This window comes from Trachymyrmex cornetzi, unplaced genomic scaffold, assembly GCF_001594075.2.
Source record: "Trachymyrmex cornetzi isolate Tcor2-1 unplaced genomic scaffold, Tcor1.1 scaffold686, whole genome shotgun sequence".
Taxonomy (NCBI): Eukaryota; Metazoa; Arthropoda; class Insecta; order Hymenoptera; family Formicidae; genus Trachymyrmex; species Trachymyrmex cornetzi.
In genome coordinates, this window is record NW_017300010.1 from 29,815 (window position 1) to 36,539 (window position 6,725).

Genomic DNA, 6,725 nt, shown 5'->3' on the forward strand with positions numbered 1-6,725 from the left:
GTGTTTTGGAAAGCTCTCGAGATAAGCTATAAAAATATGCAATAAAATGTAGGGGGTTCCATTTAAAAAAATAAGGTTGACCTTGAAATGACCTTAAAGAACATGGTCAAGATCAAAGTCAAGGTCATCATCTTACTCCTCGCTTGAAACCATACAACTTTGCTATTGGACGTTTACTCCAAAATGCATTCTAACTGAAGATATTAGGGGGGTCCGATACTTTTCGATGAGCCTGTATAAAGGACTTCATTATATTCACATGTTTCAGCACCTCAGCAATACACCTCGAAGTAGGTACCGATTTTTCTACCGAGGGCTTCATTGCCGCATACAAACGCTTCACAAGTCGCAGAGGCCTCTGTTCCACTATCACGAGCGATTGTGGCACCAATCTCGTTGGAGCAGATGCCGAGTTACAATGACTCTTTAAGGCCTCGTCTCGATACGAGAGTGGTCTCGTATCGCCGCTCATCTCGCTACCGACGGGGTCACGTGGAAGTTCAATCCACCTTCCGCCTCACACTTCGGTGGCAAGTGGGAAGCAGGAATGAAATCTGTCAAGTTTCACCTCCGTTGAGTTCATTGGTGAGACCTTGCTCACCTATGAAGAGATGACAACGCTCTCAGCTCAAATCGAAGCGATCCTCAACTCTCGCCTCCTAACGGCTCTCTCGGGTGACTCATTGGACGTCTCCGCACTTACTCCAGGACATTTTCTCGTAGGCTCAGCTCTCACTGCCGTGCCTGAACCGCCTCTCCAAGATCTTCCAGAAAACCGACTAACTCGATGGCAACTCTTACGCCAGATGACAGAGTCATTTTGGCAACGATGGGCTACCGAATATTTATCGCAGCTTCAAGTCTCCTCAAAGTGGCATCGGACACAAAATCTGTTCCGGATCGGAGCTCTGGTTCTCGTCAAGAACGAACAACGACCTCCTACCAAATGGCCTCTCGCACGCATCGTCGACATTCACCCTGGCTCTGACGAACTTATCCGCGTCGCCACGGTGAAGACGCTTACCTCAACTTTCAAGAAACCAATCGTAAAATTGTGTTTGCTACCGAAAGTGACGAACGAATCAAACGAACAGCGACTATACTGAAAATTTAAATTTCCGTTTAATTTGATTTCATTTCAGTTACTTTGACAACTAATATAGTTGCTAAGACGGACGGAATGTTTAGACTAAATTTGCAATCAAAACTCAGTACGCTAATTCTTTTCAAATTATCACAGCATTTTCAGAAGCATATAAATCGTCATGTTAAATCTTTGTGCTTATGATCGAGTTAATTTCAACGCTTATTTCGCAGCTATTGCGTTCAAAACACGCTTATTCTTGATATCGACGCGATCAGAATTCGAGACAGTGTCTACCTATCAGCTGTTTACTTCGCGTTACATATATGTATACATTCGCAACCTTTTGTTCCTTTCTCGTGAAACGACGGTTACCTCTCGGCACCTGTGTATCTATCGCTTATCGACCAAGCTCAGTTGTTCTCGAATAAAGCTCAGCGGCATATCTCATTTATATCGCTCTAAGTCTCTATTCTTTCAACACCTTCTGACTCGTCGTGATTGTTCGTCATAATTTCCGGAAAAAATTGAATTCTCAAAAATTGGGAGCAGATTTGGATTCAGCAACTTCAAAAATCACCGTATACCCCATTCTGTAACAAACGTACGAGTACTTTGTCAAATACTGGAATTCACCCTTATACATTCATAAAGGCATTTTCTACCCTTAAAACGGCTTTTGGGCAAATATAAAAAAATATGTCAAATATTTTTCAATATACTACATGTATGCACAGTCTAAGGAAAATCGGCGTATGACACTTGGGTAGCGTTACTTGTTAGTTTCTCGTTAGCTTTCTTAATAGATTCGGCCCATTATTGAGGAATTTTCTCGGGCCTTCCTCCCCTGCAGCAGATTTTTTTCTTTCTAATACTCCCAGTTTACCACCCTCTGATATTCCAAGTTCTTTTGCGTACTCTGAGCACCTCGAGGCGTGTACGTTTCGCCTCTAAACGTGCCAACCGACTAATCAATCACAAGCAAAATCATAAAGTCCTTTCCATTCCGTCTTGAAATTGCTTTGGCATTTGCGGTGAACTACCGCAGATTCAAAACTCAAGCTGCGACTATGATATCATGCGTCTCCAAGAAACACTCCTTACTAAAAATCAACCTTTTCACTTAAAGCGTCATCACATCATTAAAGACGATATCCAAAATCCCGAAGACAGAGGTGTCTGCATAATTATTAAAGATCACATTCACTATGTCACCGCTGACCTCCAATCATTTCAACATCAGTCCTTAGAAATCCTAGGTATAATTATTCAAGCGAATAGCCTGCCCTGCGCAGTTATCAATGTATATAGACACCCTGGGCGAGCGACTCCTGAGGCTGTTTTTTACAATCTACTCAGCATTGCGGACCTGTATCCCCAGACCATTTTTCTAGGCGACTTCAATGTACGGGAGCTGCACCCCCTCGGACGCTGCGAACAATTCGCTACACAGAGCTTGTTTATCCTTGGGTCTAACCATCATTGGAGACAATCCACGCTTCGTCCACCGGGCTCCTCTCCATCTGTTATTGACTTTAGAATCGTCTCTAATAATTTGATCCCCTAGTACCAGACCACAACTGGCCGCAATACTTGGGGCAGCAACCATTTCCCCATTAAACTAAAGCTGGGATGTACCTTTTTGCCCTGCTACAAATTCTTCCACAAGCTCAAATTCAGCAAAGATCAGAAAGCCGCACTCTACCATCATCTACTAAATAGCCTTTGTGGAAGCGCAACTGGCCGTGATGAGGGGCCCTCCGCAGTCGCACTTTACAATCAATGGTATGACGACGTCAAGAATGCAATATCTGATATTCTCCCTCCCGGCCGCGCAACGCTGATATCTTTCCTATTACGTGCGTGGAGAGCCCCACCGCCCTGGTGAAATGATGAGGCCAATCGAACTGTTGAACAGAGGAGCGCCGCCATGGCGGCCTTCAATAGTTCTCCCAGCTGGAATCTTTATCTCAATTACAAGAGAGTAGCCGCTCAGTGAATCAGGACGCTCAAATCAATCAAAAGGTAGGGATTGAAGAAACTCTGCAACAGCTTTGACAGGAATACGCTCACCACTGGAATTTGGGGGCTCATCACGGCCTTTAAAAGTCGCGATCTCAATTCTGCGGATTTCAATCAAAGTCGTAACTCGGACCAGTTCAACGAAGCATTAAACAAGCTATGTCCGCCAACTTGTAAGCCTGGTATTCTGGATTCGCTCGAGGCCATGTTGGGGGCGGACTCGGGCAGCGCCATCTACACGTTTTTGGACGAACCTATTCAAAAGGAGGAGCTCCTGGCCGCCATGTCAAGCTTAAAGAACAATTCATCTCCCGGATTAGACCAATTTGACTATCAGCTTATTAAAAATTTGCCGCCGAATTACCGCGACCATCTTCTGGACATTCTCAACGGTCTCCTCGCGGAAGGCGACTTCCCGGAAAGCTGGCGACAATCTCTTATAATCTTTATCCCCAAATCAGGGGGAGGGGCCTTCGCCCCATCTCGCTCATCTCCTGCCTATTAAAAATCTTGGAAAAAGTTATCTACTTTCGACTAAGGTGGCTCATCGAATCGAAGAGCGCATTCTATCTCGTTTCCAACTGGGTTTTAAACCGGGACGCTCTTGTGCCGACAATCTAGTCACATTAATAAACCACATTTATGCTGGCTTCGCGGAAAAAAAGGACTGTATGCGCTTTCCTCGACATCACGAGAGCCTTCGACAATGTAATCCCGTCAATCCTTCTTGATAATTTGATGAGAATGGGAATTCCAGCATAGAAAATTCATTGGCAATCTGATATACGAACGCCACATCTTTGTAGTAGAGGACGGCCTTAAGGGGCCCTACTGGTCTTTCAAGGGAACGCCTCAGAGTTATGCGTTAAGCCCTCTTCTCTTTAATATTTACGTCAAGGATATCATCCAGTGCATCTATGAAGGTGCTCACATTCTTCAATACGCTAATGACATTGTTTTCTCCATAGACAGCAACAGATAAAGCTAGAATCGCGGTACAGGCTACGCTCAACAAGCTCTTCTCCTTCCTGAGAGACCGTGGATTGGATCTATCTCCCAGCAAGTCAACATTTATGGTTTTCGCCAGAAATAAACAAAAGCTGAATATGTCCAGACCTCTTCACATTAATAGACAGGACTTCCAAATAGTTGAGTCAACAAAATTTCTGGGAGTCATCCCCGACTCAACGGCAAAATGCACTTAGAATACCTGATTCAAAGATTATTAACACCTTTCTTTCCTGGCTGGGATTTGATGGAGCTCCCATCTACACTAACTTCTGATGATATATCGCTTAGTCTTCTGCAGTTCGATTGAATACGGCAGTCAAATCTATCAGCTAAAGGATCACCAAGGGCTCTTTCTCAAACTTCAAAGACTACAGTTCAAGGCTCTTCGATGTGTGGGTGGCTATAGGATCTCTACACCTACAAACGTCCTCCTCGCGGAATTAAAAGAAACTCCTCTCTACATTCACTTCACTTATCTTACCTCCAAATTTTTATATAAAAACCTTGCTATCCTTGATAATCCGGTCCTCGACAGCTTTAAAGCCATTGAAGGCGCTACATATAATCCTGCCAAACAGGCTGACGCTGTTAGAAAAATTCCTGGTCTGCGCGTCTACGCTGCGCTAAAGCATGTAAACACTAGCATTCATCGCTCAAATATCCCCCTTTTCTCTCCTATAACTACCTTGTCTCCATTTTCACCTACCCCTTCAACGATTGTATGTCCTCGATCGATAGTTCTAATCCCCCAGTAACTTTTCAAGCTGAGTTTGCTCTCAGAACATCCAAATTTACTTTATCCTACATCTCATTCTACACTGATGGATCTAAACTGAACAACACGGCAGCGGTGGGTGCCGGCATCCATTCCCCAGAACTCAATATCAGTATCATGCACCGACTACCGCCTGAAACCTCCATTTTTTCGGCCAAAGCTTGGGCGATCGTTCAGACTTTGCTACAGTACACAGCTGCTTCGATGTCATTATCTATACAGACTCGAGAAGCGTGTTAGAGGCAATTAGTCACGTTAACTCTGGTACTAGCAACTACTTGACCATCCTGCTCAAATACCAGCTTTGGACAATGCTTCAAGAGAATTCTAGCGTGACTCTTCTGGATACTCTCCCACAAGGGCATGAAATAGCAGACCAACTTGCCAAGGACGCTTGCGCCTCGGGTGACCGTTCACAATACTCTATTCCATACGCGGATTTCCACCTGGACTCTAAAGCTTAATAAGAACATGAAACTTCGCTTTTCTCGTAGAGAAAGCGCGCGTCAAAGGGCAGTTTTATGCAGAATATTATTCAAGCCCCGCTGTTAATCCCTGGCATTCTCAAAAATCGCTTAAAAGAGAGGAAATTATCATGATCAATCGCATAAGATCCAATCAATACAATCTCCAATACAGTCACTGTAGAAAGAACATTGTAAGCTCTCCGGCCTGTCTTTGCGGAGATCCCCGTCAGGACATTAACCACGTAGTATTCTATTGTCAACAGATTCGTCTTAAGGCTGACAAAATCGTTAACTACCTTCGCAATAAATTCCCCGAGTCCAACAATAATATTTTTCCATGCCTGGTTAATCCTACTCCAAAATTATGCCGACTCCTATTGGCTTTCCTCCGGTCTGCCAATATACAAATATAGCTAGACCACTCTCCCACCGGCGCCCCTCCTTCGAGAGTGTGCGCGGAGCGTGCTCTACTCCTTGGGATTCTATCCCCTCTACTACTGTCGTTACATTGGATACTGGCCATATCATGTCGTGTCGCCGCGGAAGCCATTAACGAGAAAGAAGTTGGCTTCACCTCGGTATACAGGTCAGCATAGGCAATTCCTCTTCCAGTAGTATAAGTTCCAAGGTGCAATCAGTCAAAAAAGTGTCTGCGAGCCTTATGTCTGTCACTATGTTATTCGTGAAAGGTTACATTTTCAACATTTTTTTTCTCTTATTTCATCGTTAATCTACCATAGAATTTTGCACATGTCAATTTTGGTACTTCAACTTCATATATAAAAAAAATTAGACATTTCTATGAATACTCGATTTACTAAAGAACCATTGAATGCAGCCATTTACAGAATTATTAATTGTGACGTGACATTTTATCAGTCACTGTGCAGACTTGTTGGCGGAGGACTCGTGCTTCCTATCGGCTCGGAGAGCGAGCGCGCAGGCGAGTGCGCACGCGAGCGCGCGTGCGAGCGCACCCGCGAACGAGCGTTAAAATCGCGTCATCTAATTACTCTACAAATTTTCCTCTTTTTGTGTTAGCATTTCTTTTGCGTAATAAACGAGTTTATCAGAAAGCGTGGATGCGCTACGGATCACGCTCGGCAGCTGCTGTAAAATAATACGGTATCATCGTGCCGTCTCACCCGCCACCCTTGGAAGGAAGACCGAAGAAGATGAGAGAAAAAAACACACATCCGGGAGCCCGGACAAGCAGGTTGTATTATTACATGGGCTGAAAAATCCCGGGATTTTTAATGAAAACAAGCGTTTTTTGGGCAAAGTTATATTTATTCCTCAACATAGTTGCCTTCGAGGGCGACACACTTGGTATAGCGATTTTCCAACATTTCGATGCCCTTTCTGT